The 24,800-nt window shown below is 38.9% G+C and overlaps 1 protein-coding gene across 3 annotated transcripts in view; it reads right to left on the bottom strand.

Annotated features, from left to right (window-relative positions):
- mier3b (mesoderm induction early response 1, family member 3 b) overlaps positions 1 to 24,800 on the bottom strand; it is a 186,593-nt gene that overhangs the window by 149,149 nt on the left and 12,644 nt on the right. The window lies entirely within an intron of this gene.

Raw genomic sequence — 24,800 nt, 5'->3', positions numbered from 1 at the left:
AAAGGCCATATCGCCCAGCCCTAGTTCAATGATGCCATTTCTGTTTGTCATGTATAATTTTGTCTATTTTGTGTTTATCCTTGAATAAACAGGTCAGTTTCTTGTTACCAACCATTGTGTATTATTCAAACTCCCCTAATTCAGCTGGTTAGTTGTTATCAAGAGTACTAAAACCCTTTTCAACATGATTCTGGCAACTAAGTAGGCTAAATAACTTTAAACTTTAATACATGCTCGGATAGGCCAGTATCGGTCAGTATCGGTATCGGATCGGAAATGCAAAAACAATATCGGTATCGGATCGGAAGTGCAAAAACCTGGATCGGGACATCCCTAATCCTTACCTCATTATTTGTCTTGTCGTGCTATCACGGTGGAAGAGGGGTTAGTGCATCTGCCTCACAATACGAAGGTCTTGAGTAGTCTTGGGTTCAATCCCGGGCTCGGGATCTTTCTGTGTGGAGTTTGCATGTTCTCCCCGTGACTGCGTGGGTTCCCTCCGGGTACTCCGGCTTCCTCCCACCTCCAAAGACATGCACCTGGGGATAAGTTGATTGGCAACACTAAATTGGCCCTAGTGTGTGAATGTGAGTGTGAATGTTGTCTGTCTATCTGTGTTGGCCCTGCGATGAGGTGGCGACTTGTCCAGGATGTACCCCGCCTTCCGCCCGATTGTAGCTGAGATAGGCTCCAGCGCCCCCCGCGACCCCAAAGGGAATAAGCGGTAGAAAATGGATGGATGGATGGATATATATATATATATATATATATGTATATATATATATATATATATACATATACATATATTTATTTATTTATTTTTTATAACATGCTGAACTAAACAATAGCCCCTGAGGATAGACCAATGATGAGCGCATCTGCAGCGTACAAAAAAAGTGGGGTTTAATTGTGCATGCACCAGACTGCTTCTAAAGTGCCCATGATAAGTGGTACATATCTGCTGCTAGTTTGATAGCAAAACACCACGGGGCGGACATTGACAACATGAATGTGCAGTAAATGATCGAGTCTTTCCATGGTGAAAGCTGCGTAGTACACGCAAAAACCTCATTTAAATAAGGCGGTCATCTGCACCAGTTATGAATAGCACGATCAATGTTAGTACCGTATTTTTCGGACTATAAGTCGCAGTTTTTTTCATAGTTTGGCCGGGGATGCGACTTATACTTAGGAGCGACTTATGTGTGAAATTATTAACCCATTACCGTAAAAAATCAAATATTATTATTTAGCTCATTCACGTAAGAGACTAGACGTATAAGATTTCATGGGATTTAGCGATTAGGAGTGACAGATTGTTTGGTAAACGTATAGCATGTTCTATATGTTATAGTTATTTAAATGACTCTTACCCATCCCATCCATACAAGCAATCCTGGCGGATAGCAATTTACAAACCCACATAAATAACATTGATAATCCATGGATGAAATGGACCCTTAAAGTGTGGAAAATGATCATAAAGGAATACAAACTTGAGAATGAAATTGCAGTTCTTAAATGGTGTGCCTATGATACAGAGTGTACACCTAATAAATTAGACTCAAGATTTAAGGACTGGATAGTTAAGGGTATAACAGCTTTATGTAGTGTAATGAAAGATACAAAAATGCTTAGTTTTGAAACTATTAAAAGGACATATATATTAGAAAACCAAGACTTCTATCGATATTTGCAGTTGCGGCATTTTGTTAATATGAAGGTGAAAAGTGTCACAAAGACGAGTATATGTTTGATTGAACTGTTTACAAAAGCCTACAATTCAGAAATTATTGATAAAACTGTTTCATGCTTGTATAAAGGTCTGTTGAATATGAAATCATATTCAACTTCATATATTAAAACAAAATGGGAGAAAGAAGGAGGGATAACTATCTGAGGAAGAATGGACAATAATATGGAAATATCAATGGACTTGTACCAGCTCGCCCAAGTGGAGGGAGTTTGGCTGGAAAAATTAGATCAGATTTTTTATTACACCTTCTCAGAAGTCTCACTATGATAACAACTCCCCTGCCTGCTGGGGAAATTGTGGGAATTCAAATGCAAATCACTACCATGTTTTCTGGGACTGCTCCACCATAAAGGACTATTGGAAAGAGATACACCAAGCTCTACAGGATATTTTCAGACGTGAAATACCCCTCGAAAGTAAAACTTTGTTTTTTGGACATGTACCTCAGGACTGGCTGAAGAAAGATAAACACTTAATGAATATCCTACTGGTGGCTTGTAAAAAGACCATTACTAGGAAATGGATATCCCAGGAGAGCCCAACTTTGAAGCAATGAATGGAAATCACAATGGACATACTGTATATAAAATGGAGAAGATAACTGCCTTTATTAATTATAAATTGGAGAAATTTACTTCATACTGGAAAAATTGGGTCAACTATGTCACGCACCATAAACCTGACTTTAATTTTTTGAATTAGTGATTGCACAGCAAAAAAAAAAAAATAAGGGATTACTCCCTGTATGTGTATATGTATATATATGTATGTGTATATATATATATATATATATATATATATGTACCTGTTTATATATTTTTTTTATTTATTTATTATTACTACTAATGTATCAATATTTCCTTTTTTTTGTGTGTGTGTTTTTTTTGTTTTGTTTATTTAATCGATGTATTTGTAGATATTACTTTGTTGTTGTTTTTGTTGTTTCTTTCTTTTTGGGAGGGGTGGTAAGGATGGGATATAAACAAAAATATTTTGACATTTAGGGCAGACAATAGATATATTATTTATGTGAATATGATGTAATGGATAGGAATGTCTGATGCTGGATGTCAATAAAAAAAAAAAAATTAAAAAAAATGTTACGTTAACATACCAGGCATGTTCTCAGTTGGTTATTTATGCGTTGTTCACTATTCTTAATTTATTTTAAATTGCCTTTCAAATGTCTATTCTTGGTGTTGGGTTTTATCAAATAAATTTCCCCAAAAAATGTGACTTATACTCCAATGCAACTTATATATGTTTTGTTCCTTCTTTATTATGCATTTTCGGCCAGTGCGACTTATACTCCGAAAAATACGGTATATCGTATGTTCCACGCCTACTAATAGTACATCCAATTTTATAGATTGCGCTCGCTGATTAGCACGGGGTATGTGAATCTCAGTAAATCAGGCCCTTGATTTGTGGAGTTGTTTAAAATAAATAACATTGCATAATAAGCTGTAAATTAGCTGTTTTTCCTGATCTAATATTACAATAAATGGGTGAACTAACCATGTAGGGGAATCTAATTCATTCCTACCAAAAAATTTTTTAATTGGGACAATAAGTCTATTACTTATTTTAGGTATTAGCTATTGCAAATTATCAGATTAATTGTACCTGCTTCTACAGTAGCAGGCAAGAAAATATTGATTCCTAACATAATATGGTCTAATACAGCTACATCAAGAGACTTACTTTTTATGAGCACACAGTGTTCCACAAGAGTTTAATAAAATATTCTAAAAAACCAATCTGACGGGCAAGATCTTAATGGGCTGCCAATTTCCAACCACTGTAGCATACAGTCATAAATAAGATGCTACAAATTACTTTACAAAAAACACTACAAATAGACAGGTGGTGCTCATTATTCAAGGTTGTTGGCACTTAGTTTATTAAAACTACATACAGGCGACCTGATGTCTTGACAGAGTCTTGTCTTGCCTTCAAAATAAGGTGAATGGGGGACGTGTGATAGATATTACAATACACATTTGGAAGGACAGGAAACACTTGTTAAAACATGGCATAATAAGACATGTTTTAAATGGTTGTTGAGCTACAAAGATTTAACAGTAAATAACGGGACAATCTCATTATGTTAAAAGAACAAAATCATATCAGTAAAATAGACTTACAAGGTTGTCATTGTAGAGTGAACATGGTTTCTGTTGTTTGCAAATGCATGTTGATATGTATACATGTCAAATTAAATTGAGATCTGCTATTCCACCAATAAAGTGCATGTTTTTCTTGTCTGCACAACAACAGAAGACCTGACTTAATTTAACATGATTGCTTTAATTGGAAGGCGAAACCACTTGAATGAATATTAACTGGGCCAATATGACCAACTTAAGTGTTATGCTGTTTTTCTACATTTAAAACACTTCCTTATGGTCTACATAACATGTAATGGTGGTGCTTTGGTAAAATGTTAGCAAATATTTTGTTTTACAGACTATCTTCAAGCCGCTTCCTGACCGTCTTTTCAGAATGCACCATTTTGTGTGCTGTCTTTTTTGAGTGCCAAAATCCTCCTCCAGGCCAAGCCCCCTTCGACTGCGTCTTCCCCTCACTAGCCATGTTGTAGTTTTTAGTGCTTCCATATTGAAATTACAGACAGATGTAAGTTAGCACTATACGCATTTTTTTTATTAGAAATGGCAACAACAGAGGATTTTAGCATGCATGTGCATGTATGAGCCAGTCTGCCCCACAACAAGAGGAAAGAGAAAAAGAAGAAACTTATTGACTACAACTGAATAAAAATGTTGTGCTTGCGCAAAGCTTTTCGGGTAAACATGTAGCATGTATGAAGATATCAGCTTACATAACTAAGGCAAAATACAGTAGTCTCAAATTCCAAACGAGTCGTTAAGAATTTGGGACGTAGTTTGGAAGTAAAAAGGCAAGATTAAATATATTCGCCATGGCCTTAATGGTTTCATTTAAAATTTTCAAGACTTATGAGAATCCCAAATACACAAAACAGGTACCAACCGGTAAGAAAGTGTTTGTTTTCTAGTTTGGTTTTGCATAATAATAATGCTTGTGTCTTCATGCCTGAAACATGTTCACATGTGTTCCATTCACAATTTCACAGCAATCAAAACATGTTCACATAAACTGTAACATGATGACACCACAAAACACAGAAAAAAAACATGCTCTTTTTGATCGTGGCCTCATCGAGACCTTGCTACAATAAATCATGTTTTCTAAGAAATCTATTGCCTTTGTTAACCTGAACTTCATCTTGGCTAGTTGAAGAGTTTATTTTTAGTTTACATTTTCCCTTCAAGTGGGGAGAATATAGGAACATTGTACAATTACCGATGGACGTTGGTCAAAACTTTTCACTGAGACCTTGGCAAAAGTGTCCACAACATTAAGTACACCTCGGAGTTTTTCGTACAAATTTTACTTATCACTAGGGGTGTAACGGTACGTGTATTTGTATTGAACCGTTTCGATACGGGGATTTCGGAGGTGTACCGAACGAGTTTCCACACGGACATATTAAGTAGCGTACCGCACGTTGTGTAAACAATGCACACCGAGGCACAACACACGGCATGCTAGCAGCGACCGGGCTACGATAGACTGACCATACGTCCTCTTTTCACCGGACATTTCCTCTTTTGCGGGGCTGTCCTGGCGGAGTTTCTTAAATGCCTCAAATGTCCGGCATTTTGAGTTAGGGTTGCGTGTATTTTCAATGTACGTTCAGGGTTAAGAAGGGGTTAAAAACAAAACAAATTGTAAAGGTGCGCAGCAGCATTGGTGAGGGAGGGGCAGAGACAGAGAGAGCGAGAGAGTTATGATAAACGCGCATGCGTCCCCAGGCTCTGCTTTTTATCCATAGATTTATCAGATTTAATTTTTTATTATCTATGGCAGGGGTGTCAAAAGTGTGCCCCGGAGGCCATTTGCGGCCCACAGCTAATGTTTTAAAGGCCCACGGCACATTCTAAAAATACTATTAAAATAAACAAAAACATAACAAAAGTGAAATAAAAAACCTTAAAGGTTAAATGTCATTTAGAAAAAGTTGCAATGTTGACTAATAAAACAAAGCTGGTTTTTTTTCTTTCAAACTGTCATTGCTAAAAACATAAAATGTAATCAAAATCAATGTAATTATGAATTATTGACCTATCCAAGGTTCCAATTATTTCACATCAAATATTCCACTAAGAAAAATATTTTTGGTGGAAGATTTTGCAAATTTGGTAAATAAATAACCCAAAAATGTATATTTTGTTGTTTTCTTACTGTACTGAAAATGAACCGAACCGTGACCTCTAAACCGAGGTACGTACCGAACCGAAATTTTTGTGTACCGTTACACCACTACAATTATAATAATATTAATATTCCTCGGTTTACATGTTCTGTCCCCTTGTGTTTGCGTGGGTTTTGTCACAGGTGCTATGGCTGTCTCCCACATCTGGGATTTACTTGTAACCAGTGCAGTGTGTATCCCACCTTTCGCCCCAAAAGTCAGATGAGATATGGACCAAAATGGATGGATGGATGCTCTGCTTAGATTGACATTGTTGCTGTCGGTCAGTTGTTCAGTCAGCAACATAACTAAAATGTTTGATTAAACTTTTAGCAAATGTCCCGAATGCATAATGGCATAAGGAATAACTGATTAGATATTGGGGGTGATGCGAATCACTTTTACTGTACCACGTCAACATGTTCATGTTAATGTGGACCCCGACTTAAACAAGTTGAAAAACGTATTTGGGTGTTACCATTTAGTGGTCAATTATACGGAATATGTACTGTACTGTGCAATCTACTAATACAAGTTTCAATCATCAATCAATCAATTCTGCCGCGCAGCGTAGTGCAGCTATTGTGGGCAGTGTTACCAAGTCTTAGACTTAGACTTCCTTTTATTGTCATTCAAATTTGAACTTTACAGTACAGTTAAGAACCAGATGTCTTTGTATTAGCTCGTTGTAGTGCAGGACAAAAAGAGCAATAAGGTGCAGATATAAATGAATAGATTACTGTACAGATGAGATACTATAATAGATACTGTACAGTCTGTGTATTATAAGCAACTTTAGCCTTGTTGTTTTTCCGAAGTCATTTACAAATTTCATGAGTCCAGGGCTGCGTTTTTTTGGCCTTGTTTTTGAACGTGTGGTTGCTTATTTGGGCTTACTTTTCTGTCCCCGCAATAAAGCAAAGCACAAGGGTGCCGGTGGGTAGATTGTTCTTTTTACACGTTTCCTGGTTATCTAGCCCCCAGTTAACTTGGCATGCCTCAAACACTCTCATGCAAATGATTCATGTGCAACTAAACCAGAGCCCATGCTGACGGAGAAACAAGTGACGAGACAAAGCGTGAGAATTAGTGGCAGTATTCGGGTAAAACTAGCTGCTGCTAAACATTCAACAGGTCTCCAAGGAGAGTGGATAGCGGCCAGGCATTGCAGTGGTTGGAACCATGACCAATTACATGTTGAAGCTGGATAGGGTGAGAGTACTCAGAATAGACAGCTGCTGTTTGCTGATTCGTTGAAAGTTGAGGGATAGTGCTCACTCGCGTGGGAGTGAATACGGAAGTAAATGTCGGGGGGATGGACTGATATATGTTGTATAGAGAGAGCACTAAAAGGACTGGCTCAGACCTGAAGGTGGAAAATGTCTTGAGGGTGTCCTGTCGATTGTGCAAGAATGAGATACTGACTCACAGGTTTAATTCATCATGCTTATACTAAGAACCACAAAAAAGCACGACAAGACAAATAATGTGGTAAGGATTAGGGATGTCCCGATCCAGGTTTTTGCACTTCCGATCCGATACCGATATTGTTTTTGCATTTCCGATCCGATACCGATACTGACCGATACCGATACTGACCGATAATGGCCTATCCGAGCATGTATTAAAGTTTAAAGTTATTTAGCCTATTTAGTTGCCAGAATCATGTTGAAAAGGGTTTTAGTACTCTTGATAACAACTAGCCAGCTGAATTAGGGGAGTTTGAATAATACACAATGGTTGGTAACAAGAAACTGACCTGTTTATTCAAGGATAAACACAAAATAGACAAAATTATACATGACAAACAGAAATGGCATCATTGAACTAGGGCTGGGCGATATGGCCTTTTTTTAATATTGCGATATTTTAAGGCCATATTGCGATACACAATATATATCTCGATATTTTGCCTTAGCCTTGAATGAACACTTGATGTATATAATCACAGCAGTATGATGATTCTATGTGTTTTGATTGATTGATTGAGACTTTTATTAGTAGGTTGCACAGTGAAGTACATATTCCGTACAATTGACCACTAAATGGTAACACCCGAATAAGTTTTTCTACTTGTTTAAGTCGGGGTCCACTTAAATTGATTCATGATACAGATATATACTATCAGATATATACTATCATCATAACACAGTCATCACACAAGATAATCACATTTAATTATTTACATTATTTATAATCCAAGGTGTGGAGGGGGGCGCCGGATGTAAGTGTCAAAAAGACAGCCAAAAGAGTTTGATATGAGAATAAATCTAAAGTTAAAATATAGGGTAGAAATGCATTTGCAGGAAATGTAGTCTTGATTTTCAAATTTTTCTTTCAAGGCTTGCATATCTACATTAAAACATTCTTCTTCATACTGCATTAATATATGCTACTTTTAAACTTTCATGCAGAGAAGGAAATCACAACTAAAAAAATCACTAATTTTTTCATACGGTGTTGATGTGGAAATTTTTGCCTCGGCATTTTGATGTTGTGGGCGTGTGGCACCGAATGGAGATAAGCGTCTCGACAGACGTCACAATATTTGAACAATGATGACGAAAACTGCTTTCTCTCTCGTGTCCGTGTGTCGAAAATTGTTATGCGCTTATTTTTTTATTTGATTTTGTGCGTGGCGTAGATTTGCTATGCGCAGAGGACGCTTAAACAGTGCGCAATTGCACAGGCGAGCACCTGTGCGCGAGCATCACAGCTAACGTTAGCCATGCTGCTACCTCTCTGCTCGGGGAGGGCGTATACGTATGTGACGTATGACGTGACAGTATGTGACGTATGTCGTGACAGTATGTGACGTGTGTAAGAAGGTGCACTTGCTGTCTGTGAGAGGGAGACACAGGAAAGAGTGAGAAGAGCCTGTCGTGTAATGCCAGCAGCTAAAAGCAACTGCGTGAGAATTCACAGATCTGTGGATGTGTTGAAGGTGTGCTGGAAAATGCGGAACGGAAATTACGGAGCAGCAGAAAAGTGGAATGTATTATTTAAATCGGTGCGTTGGAAAACACGGACCGGAGTTTTTTTTTAAACTGGATCTGGATCGGCATTTTCCCATGCCTTGCCGATACACAATTTTTGGCAAATATCGGCAGCCGATACGATCCAAATATCGGATCGGGACATCCCTAGTAAGGATAGCCACTACGTAGCTTGTAAGACGTTATCAATGCTGTTGATCATCTTGTATCTACATCTACAAAAAATGGTGTCAAAATATGTAGTACAACATTCACCGTATGTCTTACCGTATGTGATTAAACTTTCAGGATATGTCATAAATGCAGTGGCAGACCATGCGTTTCCCACCTAGGCCTTCAGTGATGTCCGACTTCAATGATTACCTCTCAAAATACCATAATTTATGTTACCACATGACCATTGATGGAGAAATACTATACAGAAACACATTTACGCACTACTGGGCATTGTACAAAACAAGTTATTTTCTCTCGATCAAACATGGTGGAAATGTCTGTTACAAGATACTGCAGTACGGATGCAGCGATACTCGCTATAATCCTGCACGGGACAAACCGACTTTAATCAAAAAAAGAATTGTGATTTTAATAGGGATCGGATGATATGAAAAAAAAAATTGTGATCATTTTTTTTGCCATATCGCCCAGCCCTCGCTGCAACAGAAACCAAACTACTTCATGATGGAGCTTACCTGACTAAGCCAATGGAAATTGCCTCATATTTTAATAATTACTTCACAAACAAGGTGGAAAATCTGAGAGTGAATATGACGCCTTCTGATGGCTCCTACTCATGCACATTAATTGAAAATCATATAATGAAGGGTAAAAACTGCAGGTTCGATTTTGTACCAGTTAGTAGTTCTGATATTGAGAAATTGTTGTTATCACTGCCATCTGGTAAACCTGCTGGGACGGACATGCTAGATGGCAAATTGTTAAGAATTGCGGCATGCCATGTATCAACTCCGATTTGTCATATATTTAATAAATCATTAATCAATCAATCAATCAATCAATCAATCAATGTTTATTTATATAGCCCTAAATCACAAGTGTCTCAAAGGGCTGCACAAGCCACAACGACATCCTCGGTACAAAGCCCACATAAGGGCAAGGAAAAACTCACCCCAGTGGGACGTCGATGTGAATGACTATGAGAAACCTTGGAGAGGACCGCATATGTGGGTAACCCCCCCCCCCCCAGGGGAGACCGAAAGCAATGGATGTCGAGTGGGTCTGACATAATATTGTGAGAGTCCAGTCCATAGTGGATCCAACATAATAGTAAGAGTCCAGATATTATTAAGATATGGAGTCTGTCCTGGGGTTTGGAAGGAGGCTAAGGTCATCCCTCTACCCAAGGACAAAAATAAAGATTTTACTGGTAAAAACAGTAGACCAATAAGCATACTTCCTGTTCTTAGTAAATTGAAGTAAAAAGTTGTTTTCAAACAAATTCAAGATTACTTTGACTACAACAAACTGATGTCGGGTTCCCAGCATGCTTATAGGCAAGGTCACTCAACATCTACTGCTCTAGCTCAGCTGACTGATGACTGGCTGTCACAAATGGATGTCAAGAAGATGGTTGGTACTGTCCTGATTGACTTTAGTGCGGCATTCGATGTCATAGATCACAACATAATGATCTCCAAACTGAGAAAATATGGTTTTAATAGTATGTCACTTTCTTGGATGTTGAGCTATCTATCAGGAAGATCACAGAGAGTGTGTTTTAATGGTAGCCTATCCGAACGCAAGTACAATTACTGCGGCGTGCCTCAAGGAAGCTGCTTAGGTCCTTTACTTTTTATTATTTTTACTAATGATCTTCCCTGTGTTACAACAAACACCAATATGGTTATGTATGCAGATGACACAACTCTATACAGTACTGCCTCTACCTTAAATGACCTAGAAAATAACTTAAATCAGGACCTGGAGAGAGTGTCACGCTGTTGTGAATATTGACAAAACAAAAAGCATTCTTTTTGGATCCAGGCATATGCTTGTTGATGACCCACAGCTTCATATTTTAATGTCAGACATACGTATTGAGCAGGTCAAAAAAGCAAAATTGCTTGGTGTGCTATTAGACAGTCAACTGTCATGGTCCGATCATATTGATGGTATTTCAATGAAAATGGGAAGAGGTTTAGCCATGGTCAGAAAGTGCTCCACCTTCTTGACATCCTCAACAATGGCTCAAGTCATACAGTCCTGTTTTCTGTCATCTTCATTACTGTCCTATAATATGGTCCGCTACGACTAAGTCTGACCTGAACAAACTGCAACCAGTTCAGAACAGAGCGGCTAGACTGGTATTTAAATGTTCTTTGCACACGAATATTTCATTTATGCATTCACGCCTGTCCTGGTTGTCTGTTGAACAAAAGATGCATTGTAGTCTCATTATGTTCTTTAGAACTATCATTTTAGATCAATCACCAGATTACTTTTACAAACAGTTTTTAAAATCAACTAACACACATATTCATGACACTAGGAATGCCAGCAATGGCTATTTGGCACTTCCTGCTCCCAGGACCAATCTCCTCAAACATACAGTCATGTATAGATGTACATCATTCTGGAATCGGTTGCCATCTTACATTAATCTCTCACAAAGTAAATTGTCATTCAAGACAGCTTTGAAGATACACCTATTGCAGCTGCCCACATGACGTGAATTTTTAATACTGGTTTTAACTAGCTTTTTATCTTATGTTGTATTTTTCCATTGTATAATGTCTGTTATTGCATGTATTCTTTGTATTTTTATTTTGTATGCTCCTATATGGACCCCAGGAAGACTAGCAGTCGCCTTGGCGTCAGCTAATGGGGATCCATTCAATAAACAATAAACAATTACCACTAACATGAGCTTCTCCTAACATAGGTATGTCAGTATGTTTAATAAATAATGAAACCCAGTTTCACATTGTGGTCATCAGTTTCAACATGAGTCAAGATGACATGTACCACTACCACCAACCAACTATAAACTCAAGTCCCTTACTCCTCCAAACAAACACAAGCTACACCAAACAGAAGCACAAAGGGTGAGCACAGGTATTTGCCCTAAGGCCAGAACAAGTGCCATCATTCTTCATTTTGAAGGGTTTCACTCGGGCTTGTCTGAGCATGTTCAGGCGAAACATGGAAGTAGAGATACTTTCCTTTTGAATGACTTCATACTGATACTTAAAAGGACTGACATGTTTATGTTGGCAAAACAGGCACATGTCACCACATACAGGAATGTCCACCTTTGCCAGGCCTTAAAAGTGCCCAATTCTTCAAAATTGACTTTTTAATGATATGCTGACAGTAATAATGGAGAATGATATTGTCTTTCTCACTGTTGTGTGCTCCCCTTTTGAGAGAAGAGATACTTAAACATATCTCTGGGTTTTAATGACATCATATACCGTACTTTCCTTCCTCATGGACATGATATTGTTCATGCACATGCAAGAAGATTCCCCTACGACCCTCTGCTAATAGACTGGACTCTCACATGAGCATGAATAATTTAAAAACTGTGCCACTTGGCATCTGTTACAGTCCGTCACTCAGTAGGGGGTCCGCACAACTGCGGCCCCCTCCCAAGGTTTCTCCTTTTTCCCCATTTCTGATTTTTTTTTTTTTTCCTTGCCCAGATATGGGTTCAGATCGGGGGATGCCGTTGTGGTTTGTGCAACCTTTCGAGGAACTTGTGATTAGGGCTTTGATTGATTGTCTCTGATTGATCCAGAGCTAGATAACAGCACTGTAAACATATTTTGTTTGCCACACGTCTTAAAATAAAGCTCTTTGGACTACCTGTCATTCAGTTACAGACGTGTGTCACTTTCAGAGCTTTTGCTGGACATCGTGTTGGCAGCTTGGGCTTTTAGCTCAATGCCTAGCGCTCTCGTACACTCATTAACTGGTCCCAGGTTCGAGCACCCAGCTTGACAGGACATCACATGGACAAAGATAAGACCTTCTGGAGGAAAGTTCTGTGGTCAGATGAAACAAAAATTGAGCTGTTAGGCCACAATACTCAGCAATATGTTTGGAGGAGTAAAGGTGAGGCCTTTAATCCCAGTAACACCATTCCTACCGTCAAGCATGGTGGTGGTAGTATTATGCTCTGGGCCTGTTTTGCTGCCAATGGAACTGGTGCTTTACAGAGAGTAAATGGGACAATGAAAAAAGAGGATTACCTCCAAATTCTTCAGGACAAACTAAAATCATCAGTCCGGAGGTTGGGTCTTGGGTGCAGTTGGGTGTTCCAACAGGACAATGACCCCAAACACACATCAAAAGTGGTAAAGGGATAGCTAAATCAGGCTAGACTTAAGGTTTTAGAATGGCCTTGCCAAAGTCCTGACTTAAACGCATGGACAATGCTGAAGAAACAAGTCCATGTCAGAAAACCAACAAATTTAGATGAACTGCACCACTTTTGTCAAGAGGAGTGGTCGAAAATTCAACCAGAAGCTTGTGGATGACATTATGTTCTTTACAAGTGTATGTAAACTTTTGAGTAGCCATTCTACTTCCTTTACAACCTTCTTTCTTTGTGAAATGTTGTTTTCTATTGTGGCTGCAATAAAAATGATGTACGGATACCAGCTTAAATGGGGAAGGGGAACTGCACTTCTTTGGGAATTTTACCTTTGGTTCACAATCATTATGAAAGACATGACGACAAATTGATTTTTTTTAATGCATTCTAAATATTCAATAAACTTAAATAAAAGTCCGCTTTCAGCAGAAATAGGAGCTTCACTATTCCGCCTATAAAATCCGATAAATAACCATTCAAAAAGCGGCAACAATACTCAATTTACATTTCGTGACTTGTATATTAACCAAGTATTGGTGATATTGTTATTATAAGCACTAACGCAGACAAACTATTTATAGCGGTGATGTAATCACTTTCGTGTGTCCCTATGTTTACATCATCGATTGGTCTGCTATTTCCTCTCTTCCCTGCTCGCTGTAAGATTATTATTGTAGATCATAAATCATGCCTCTCACTTGGACATGAGACGTCAGAGTAGGTCATCTGACAAGTTGGGACACTGACAGCCAATATAGGAACTGGAACTGGCGAGGACGACACGAAAAGCACTTGTTTATCTACTTATTGACTGATTGAAAATAAGGTGATTATATAAAGAATGTAACTCACAGAGTGCGCCGTACAGCTAGATACAATAAAGCTCTCAATGGTAATTGAATTCAGGGGGGCCACTTCTGTCCCCTCGGAGGGTAATGACAGAAAATAACTGAGAAGCTCTGCATTACACTATCGTGGGACCTCGGAGTCTTTAAATTGTTGAGAAATGGCAGAATATGGGATCTCTGTTTCCTCAACAGTACAAGACACATTTCAATCTGCCTGCAACAAAAGACCCCTTTAAATGTTTGAAATTTTAGACTACAAAGCGCAGTATTCACGTAAAAAAAACAATACTCTTATCCATCTCTTATCAGATACGATGCCCTCGGGTAAAGATAAAAGTCTGCAGAGAACCTTCCAACAGACATCTTAGTCATATACTTTGGTATTCTTCTACAGGTGGGATTTCTAGCTGACACACACACACACACGCACGAACACCCTCAGACCAAAACGGACAATTAAATTCTCAGTGAGTAAGTCAAAGAGTTTGTCGGTATCATGGCACCTTCTCACGGTCACTTCATCATCAAACAGGTGAACCTTATAGGAAAGTGATGACGCGTGCACAGAAACATCACAATAACTTACATGGTTAAAATACACAAAGATCTGGTATCTACTGCATGACTCACACTCCATAAGCTTGCAAACAAAAGCAGGGGTATAATCAAAGCTGTCTGCATCCAAAGTACACTGAAAAGGGACAATGCTTCAAAGATCACAAATGGAATCCATGATTAAATGACATATATAAATGACTGGTGGGCATATTTGATCGATTCATCATAAAATGCCTGCCGATTGTGAGGAATTAATTGTTGATTAACCACATTCAAGTACAATTGAGGCAAAATGAAGTGTACTACTCAGGGGTGTGACTATGTTTTAAGAACGGGGGGGGGGGGGGGGGGGGGTTTAGCCCCCAGGAGATTTACAGTATGCGAGCGCATGAAGCGAAACATTTTTGCACAAGATCTTTTCGCTCACATCTTTTTGGCACTGTATCAGAATTACACAACAAACACTGACAATCTAAATGGTTAAAACTGGAACCAGAAAAGGGCTTTAGTCATCATTAGTAAGCATGAGATGGCCAAAACACATAAGGACATGGAAAATCTACTGTACCAAGCAACTTGCAAACAGGGAAACGTTGCACAGATGATTGCAGTGTAAATTAATTTGCAAGGCACTACAGAGTTAACCTTAAAACAGAGAAGGTTCTGGTGGAAAGAAACTTTTTGAGTAATGTGGGCGTTGCTGGAACGGATTGGATGGGATAATAATGCTACAACGTTCCCTCAAAAACTCCCTGATTCTCTCACAATTGGACCACATGTGAGCAACATCAGACGTGCACCCTGTGGCCATACCAGCAGCACACCTGTCTCAAACCTGACATGATAACAAGTTACCGTATTTTTCCGACTATAAGGCGCACTTAAAATCCTTTCATTTTCTCAAAACTCGACAGTGCGCCTTATAACCAGGTGCGCCTAATGTACAGAATAATTTTGGTTGTGCTTACCGACCTCGAAGCTATTTTATTTGGCACATGGTGAAATGATAAGTGTGACCAGTAGATGGCAGTCACACATCAGAGATACGTGTAGACTGCAATATGACTCAAGTAAACAACACGAAAATGTTATATGTTCCATTGAAAATAGGGCTGCAACAAATAATCGATTAAATCGATTATAAAAATAGTTGGCGATTAATTTAGTCATCGATTCGTTGGATCTTTGCTATGCGCAGAGGTTACTTATTTTATTTTTATTTTTTATAAACCTTTATTTATAAACTGCAACATTTACAAACAGCTGAGAAACAATAATCAAAATAAGTATGGTGCCAGTATGCTGGGTTTTTTTTTTCAATAAAATACTGTAAAGGATAGAAATGTAGTTTGTCTCTTTTATCCGATTATTCATCAATTAATCTAAGTAATAGTCAATTAATCTAAGTAATAGTCGACAGATTAATCGATTATCAAATTAGTTGTTAGTTGCAGCCCTAATTGAAAACATAGAACATTACACATGGCGCTCGAAAATCTATGACAATGTTTTAGTACGACTTTGGTAAGCTATGAAGCCGTACCAGTTGATGAATTGTACTGTGCTTCAACATACAAGTGTTATTATGGTGTGTGTATAAGGTAAGACATATTATCTGACATTTTGTTTCGCAATATTATGCAAAAGCAACTTTTCTTACCTTCTGGTACCTGCTGATCTGTATTTGAGATCTGCATAGGTCCTGAAAATTTGCGCGCGTCCGCCTTTGTAGTCCACACCGTAGTCGATAAGCTTCTTCTTTTTCTCTATCTTTTTGTTATGGGACATTCATACTCCACTGTTGCCATTTCTAATATAAAGTAGTGTAAAGTTCTTACTTATATCCGTCAGTAAACTCACCATGAAAGCGCTGAAACATACCGGTGTAGTGAGTTTACATTAATCACCCGAGGAACTTTAGTTATTAGAGAGTTCCGGTCGGACGGTTTTTCACGGAACACATTTCCGGCGTTGTGGCACTGGTAAGCCACGGATGAGGAGATGCTGCTCCGTTATTGATTTAAGTAAAGTCTGAATGTCATTAAAACAGTTAGATCCATCTTTTGAAACTTCTTCCACTCCCGTCCTTGCACGCTACACCTCTACAATAAAGATGAAAGAGAAAAGACACTGCCGAAGGTGAGCCACGTAAATAAGACCGCCCACAAAATGGCGCATCCTGAAGCAACTTTTAGAAAGCGGCTTGAAGATGATCTGGAAAACATAATCTATGCAACATTTTGAACAAAGAACCACCATTACATGTTATGTAGACCACAAGGAAAAAAATGTCATTTAGAAAAAAATTATAATAATATGACCCTTATAATGCGCCCTATAATCCGGTGCGCCTTTTGTATGAAAATAGACCTGACTAGACCCGCTCATCGGCAGTGCACCTTATAATCCGGTGCGCCCTATGGTCCGGAAAATACGGTAAATGTCTTATTGTAATAATCAAATGATAGCAGTCATTTCCATGAGGTTATTTTCTAACATGAGTGATTTTACCCTCTTACAGTAAAATAACAAAAAAAACAAGGTTTTTCATGAGCTGTGTATTAGTATTGTATGTCTGAGTGGGGGTCCTACTTTGGAAAGCATGTGTACCCCTTTCAGAGATCACATGCATTTAGTTGCACTTAAAACGTTCACATGTTGCACAATGAGATGTAAGCATGGGATAAAGTATACATTCCTGTAACTTTCGGTGTAAATAATATATTTTTTTCTATTACCATTTCTGTAATCTAGTAACAGCATTTCATAATTATTATAAATAAATGGACATTCTTAGCAAATGTCACACCTAATTAGGGAGTTATAGTGTAAGAACCTGGCATTTACAGTTTACGTGTGGTGTTGGAGTTGTTCTTTTGTGTGGCTATAAACGCATTAGTGCCTAAGTGCCTTGAGTGCGTGTGTGGCTCAAGTAAGAGATATTATATGACAGATGACAAAAAGTTGGTTTTGGAGTGGTTTTTACGACATAAAATGACCATTTTTGCTAGATAGAAGTTTTTTGCTAAAGTTTTTGGTGTGGTTATGGCCGACACTTAAACAGTTATGCTCAATAAAGAGATAGCTGGAATTCCTGTCCTACTTAAGCATCCTGACAGATGTTACAATAATTGAAGAGTGTTGACAAACGTTGTTTCATCTGTTGTGGCCGCTTGTCACCACTCTCTCACAGTAGCATTGGAAAATCCTACAGAACAAATTGTTGTGTTTATTTTTTTAGAGTTCAGATTGGATTGGATTTTGTGCGCGGCTTATATCTGCTGTGCACAGAGGACGAGTGAGCAGTGTGCAATTGCACAAGCGCGCACCTTAGAGGGAACGGAAGGGAGGGGACACAAAATGATTTTGGATCATTATATAATGACAGGTTATATTATTATGTTTTTAAACTCATATTGCCCTACGATGAGGTGGCGACTTGTCCAGGGTGTACCTGGCCTTCCGCCTGAATGCAGCTGGGATAATAGGCTCCAGCCACCCCCGCAACCCTGAGAGGGACAAGCAGTAGAAATAGATGGATAGATGGATGGAAACTCATATTCCTGCATAAGTACTGTATATTGACTTTTTGTGCACTTTTTTGCAAAAAATAAAATAAAATAAAAATTCACACCAAATTATTTCGGGGGGCTGAAGAATATTTTCAAGGGGGGCTGAAATAAGCCCATTAATGCCCATGGAACTACTAGTGCCGTCAGTCAATCTGGATTAGTTTGACGTCTAAAAAATATATTTTTTACTTTTTTAGAAAAAAAATTGTAAAAAAAATTAAAGAAAATGTATATTTCAAATAAATGTATAGAAAATAGTTTATTCATTGTTTATTTTCTTGTGGTCAATTGCCCAAATGTGCATTCCTAATTTATACATTACATTGTGTTGATATTACTAAATAGAAGAATTCAGGCATACATTTTTAATAGATCGTCTACATGTTGCTAACTTTGGAAACGTAAGCAATGAAAATGCATGTTTTAGGATTTATTTGTATTTATGTATATATTTTTGATCATGTTTATATTTTGTTTTTTACACATGTTATAATAACGTACAAACCATGTAAAATATATTAAATGGACAATGTTATATTTGTTTTAAATAAACAAAATTTACTGCTGTAATTATAGTCTTTAATTTACTTCATATTTTTATTCGATATTTGTTTTTTGTTTTTCACAAATTTGAAAAAATCTGTATTTTTCCCCAATTATTTCTTTGATAATGTCAGATGTAGTTGTAAGCAAACACAATAAACTAATGAATGTAAATAAAAACCAGCAAAACCTCTACACCACTTTCTTGACATAGTATACAATTTCCAGCCAGTGTTCACGAAATGCGCGATGACTAAGAGAGAGAGAGACAGGCTAAATTAATTACAGATGTTCACACGTGGGCCATAATGTTATGTCGCCATGGAAACAGCGTCACCCACTCATCTCAGTGGCAGTTTGCCTATCTATTATCAAGGCGTGTGGCACTGATTGGCTCATTCTTCTCATATGAATTCCCCCCGGAAATATTGTCCTTGAACATTCTGACTTCACAACGCACTTTGTTGTTGTCATCTTTTCAATGCAGGGGCATGCAGCTGGCCTTTAAAAAATTAATTGGACTACTAGGACAAGTTGGGTGAGCATGTAGCTCAGACCTGACTCCATGATAACGTCACAAAGTTGAAAAAGTGATGTTCACAAGGCACCCCTGCATCATCCAGCATTTTATTATATCTTCTCACAGGACGCTACTGTATGAAACCTGGGTATACTTTAGAGTGGTCAGTGTACAGCTTATGTGGTCAGGTGAGTATACCTTGTGTCCTTGGTGTTAATATTTAATGTATGCATCTATCCTCTTGGACATATTAGAATTCATGTTCCCCCTCAACAAGACGCAGCTTGCCTAGTGCTGCCCCCAGACATAGACGGTACGACCACCACGCGTGACTGTATAGGCAAGACCTTAAAGGGGAACATTATCACAATTTCAGAAGGGTTAAAACCGGGGCCTCACCTGCCATCATGGAAAGAAAAAAATGTAAAAAAAAAAATAAATAAATAAATTAAATTGTTATATGTATCCAGTGATTATACTATAAAGTTATTTTCCATTTAACTTCACCAGTTTTAGATTATTTTTATTCAAAATCGCTGAATTTTCACATTTGCTATTCAAATACTGAGAAGAGACGATGCGGTGATCAGCAGCCAGTTGAGGCACGTCACTCAATTGTGCCTCACCATGGATTGCGGACTCGGCTAACTGCTGGCCTGCTGTGCAGTGACACCGTATTGCTATATGAACTATATTATACATTTCCATAGTTTAGTTAGCTGAGGTATATAATGTACAGTGTATTTTGTCAACAACTGTATGTGTGTAACGTATTTCTTGTGCTGAGCAATCATAAAACTGCTGCGAAGACGCACTGTGTGAGGCTCGCGTAATCCCGCCTCCTGGTGCCGGTTAACGCACCTCCGCCGCAGACTGCACCCCCCGACGGGAGCGCCACACCAACCAAAGCCCGCACCCAAACCCTCCACGTGCAAGACCGAATCCACCCAAAAAAAGTAACTTAACAAGAAGCCAAAAAGTGCAAAAACAACATTGCTTGCGCCGGTGGAGCCGTGAACGACTGCAGGGACACAACATTAGGTACACCTGCAGACTGCAGCACGGATTTCATATTTCATTCATTCACAACTCCTCCAACACGAACACCACTGTTCCCGCACTTATAAGTAAAGGTAAGACCATAATAACGTTTTTTTTATTAAATGTGCTTTTTTGTGTGCTACAGTTTGTATGTGTAACGTTAAAGTTAAGTTAAAGTACCAATGATTGTCACACACACTAGGTGTGGTGAAATTTGTCCTCTGCATTTGACCCATCCCCTTGCTCACCCCCTGGGATGTGAGGGGAGCAGTGGGCAGCAGCGGCGCCGCGCCCGGGAATAATTGTTGGTGATTTAACCCCCAATTCCAACCCTTGATGCTGAGTGACAAGCAGGGAAGTATGCTGGTATGAGCTTTTAAACATAACCCGTTAACTGCAGCCAATCAAATGGTGAATAAGATACTCTTTAGGGTTCATATGTTTGTAAATCTGACTGTGATGAAGTCAGTGCCTCACCAGTCATGAACCTCACCGCACGTCACTGCTGTAGACATACCCTCATCCGCTCTCTTTTCCTGAAAGCTGATCTGTCCAGTTTTGGAGTTGATGTCAGCAGGCCAGGGAAGCTAGGGTCGATATTCTTCTCTTGATCATCTTCGGTGGCATAAGGGACGGTGTGAGACAAGACATCCAGGGCGTTTAGCTCGCTCGTCTGCGGGAACAAACTGCCGCCATTGCTTGCCGTGCTACCGAGGTCCTTTGTCCCTGAATTGCTCACACACTCCGGCAGATTCAATGGGGGTCTGGCGGCAGATTTCTTTGACTTTATCGTTGGAAATGCATCTGCTTTGAGTGTCGCAGGATATCCACACATTCTTGCCATCTCTGTCGTAGCATAGCTTTCGTCGGTAAAGTGTGCGGAACAAACGTCCAATTTCTTGCCACTTTCGCATCTTTGGGCCACTGGTGCAACTTGAATCCGTCCCTGTTCGTGTTGTTACACCCTCTGACAACACACCGACGAGGCATGATGTCTCCAAGGTACGGAAAACAGTCGAAAAAACGAAAAATAACAGAGCTGATTTGACTCGGTGTTTGAGAAAATGGCGGATTGCTTCCCAATGGGACGTCACGTTGTGACGTCATCGCTCCGAGAGCGAATAATAGAAAGGCGTTTAATTCGCCAAAATTCACCCATTTAGAGTTCGGAAATCGGTTAAAAAAATATATGGTCTTTTTTCTGCAACATCAAGGTATATATTGACGCTTACATAGGTCTGGTGATAATGTTCCCCTTTAATTTACCTATACTTACATGTGTTGCCAGCTCGAGCTGCACAATCTTGAGAAAAGAACCTAATTGCGATTTGTCTTTACAAAATTGAGATTTTTATTTATTTTTTTACATTTATACATATAAATGCTAGAGATGTCCGATAATATCGGACTGCCGATATTATCAGCCGATAAATGCTTTAAAATGTAATATCTGAAATTATCGGTATCGGTTTCAAAAAGTAAAATTGATGACTTTTGAAAACGCCGCTGTGTACACGGACGTAGGGAGATGTACAGAGCGCCAATAAACCTTAAAGGCACTGCCTTTGCGTGCTGGCCCAATCCAATCCAATCCAATCCACTTTATTTATATAGCACATTTAAACAACAAAATGTTTCCAAAGTGCTGCACAACAATATTAAACACAATTAAAAACAATATAAAATAAATGTGATTAAAAACAATTTCAAAGGGTAAAACCAATTAAAACAGTAAATAGAAAGCAAAAGCAAAATTTTAAAAACACAGAGGACAACAGAGGACCACACAACTCACGTAGTGTTAAAAGCCAGAGAATAAAAGTGGGTCTTAAGACGAGACTTAAAACACTCCACTGTGGGAGCAGTTCGAACATGGAGGGGCAGAGTGTTCCAGAGCTTAGGGCCAACCACAGAGAAGGCCCTGTCTCCCCTGGTTTTAAGTCTCGTCTTGGACACCACGAGCTGGAGCTGGCTCTCGGACCTCAGAGCGCACGCAGGATTGTAAGTTTGGATGAGGTCCGAGATATACTGAGGTGCCAGTCCATGTAAAGCTTTAAAAACAAACAGCAAGGTTTTAAAATCAATTCTAAAATGAACAGGGAGCCAGTGCAAACTCTCAAGGATTGGGGTTATATGCTGGCGTCTCCTGGCCCCTGTTAAAAGTCGTGCTGCCGCATTCTGGACTAACTGCAACCGGGAGAGAGCTTTTTGGCTAATGCCAGCATAAAGTGCATTGCAGTAGTCCAGGCGACTTGAAATAAAAGCATGCACGACTTGTTCAAAAAGGTTAAAAGATAAAAACGGTTTTACCTTTGCTAAAAGACGAAGATGATAAAAACACGATTTTAAAACGCCATTGACTTGTTTGTCAAGTTTAAAATCGCTGTCTATAGTGACGCCAAGGCACATAAAATCAACGGCATTTCACACACACAAGTGAATGCAAAGCATACTTGGTCAACAGCCATACAGGTCACACTGAGGGTGGCCGTACAAACAACTTTAACACTGTTACAAATATGCTCCACACTGTGAACCCACACCAAACAAGAATGACAAACACATTTCGAGAGAACATCCGCACCGTAACACAACATAAACACAACAGAACAAATACCCAGAACCCCTTGCAGCACTAACTCTTCCGGGACGATATGCTCTCTCAGGGAGAGCATATCCCAAATTCCAAGCTGCTGTTTTGAGGCATGTTAAAAAAAAATAATGCACTTTGTGACTTCAATAATAAATATGGCAGTGCCATGTTGGCACTTTTTTCCATAACTTGAGTTGATTTATTTTGGAAAACCTTGTTACATTGTTTAATGCATCCAGCGGGGCATCACAACAAAATTAGGCATAATAATGTGTTAATTCCACGATTGTACCATATTTTTCGGACTATAAGTCACAGTTTTTTTCATAGTTTGGCCGGGGGTGCGACTTATACTCAGAAGCGACTTTTGTGTGAAATTATTAACACATTACCTTAAAATATCAAATGATATTATTTAGCTCATTCACGTAAGAGACTAGACGTATAAGATTTCATGGGATTTAGCGATTTTGAGTGACAGATTGTTTGGTAAACGTATAGCATGTTCTATATGTTATAGTTATTTGAATGACTCTTACCATAATATGTTACGTTAACATACCAGGCACGTTCTCAGTTGGTTATTTATGCCTCATATAACGTACACTTATTCAGCCTGTTGTTCACTATTCTTTATTTATTTTAAATTGCCTTTCAAATGTCTATTCTTGGTGTTGGCTTTTATCAAATACATTTCCCCAAAAAATGCGACTTATACTCCAGTGCGACTTATATATGTTTTTTTCCTTCCTTATTATGCATTTTCGGCCGGTACGACTTATACTCCAGAGCGACTTATACTCCGAAAAATACGGTATATATCGGTATCGGTTGATGTTGGAATCGGTAATTAAGAGTTGGACAATATCGGAATATCGGCAAAAAAGCCATTATCGGACATCTCTAGTACTTGCTAATAAAAATACATGTGGCAATGTGAGGGATTGTGCAGGTGTGCCAAATGTAATGTGAGCGCGTGGTGAACATTAATACACTTGTTGAGCAATGCAGCCCCACCTAAATCCCAAGGATGAGGGTGTAAGTGTGTTTGCATGTATAAAACTGTGCGTGCGTGCGTGTGTGTGTGTGTGTGTGTGTGTGTGTGTGTGTGTGTGTGTGTGTGTGTGTGTGTGTGTGTGTGTGTGTGCGTGTGGGATTTGCTTTGTCCTTCTCTATCGCTACAGTGAGTCACTCAATTGAAACGCAGCTTTGAAGCTCCCTCCCTCGCCTTGGCCGCTCTTAAATACTTTACACATTTTGGGAAGGTTTGCGACTTCCTTTGTCGTATTGCAACACAATTCTTCTTAAATGAAGAACAGAAACAGAATGGTGCGGATGTGCACATTCCTGTAACACTTAAGGAATCACACGTGTCTGTCAATCTGACATGTTGGAACATCTGAATATGATGAACGGAACACCGCAGTCCCACCACATTATTTACTGGCATGTGTGGAATGCAATGACTGGTACCCTTTCATTATTATCATTGCCAACTTGACACCTAATGCAACCTTTTTTATCACTTGCAACACGATCATGCTTTTTTAACGACAGCACGGGAGCTTTGAAGAGTTAGTCCTTTTCAATCTAAAGAGAAACTTCTTGTGTTGGAAACCCCCATTTCTCCCATTTTAACCCTGCAATGGAAGTGTTTGATCTTTCTACAACTTTGTGTAGCCTTTGTATCTTGACATTCCTTATTGGCATGCTTTTTCTCAAATTTCAAAACAAATC

The sequence above is a fragment of the Nerophis lumbriciformis genome, linkage group LG33, assembly GCF_033978685.3.
Source record: "Nerophis lumbriciformis linkage group LG33, RoL_Nlum_v2.1, whole genome shotgun sequence".
In the NCBI taxonomy this organism is placed as follows: Eukaryota; Metazoa; Chordata; class Actinopteri; order Syngnathiformes; family Syngnathidae; genus Nerophis; species Nerophis lumbriciformis.
Note: the sequence above shows the minus strand (reverse complement) of the source record. Positions and strands in the feature narration are given on the sequence as shown.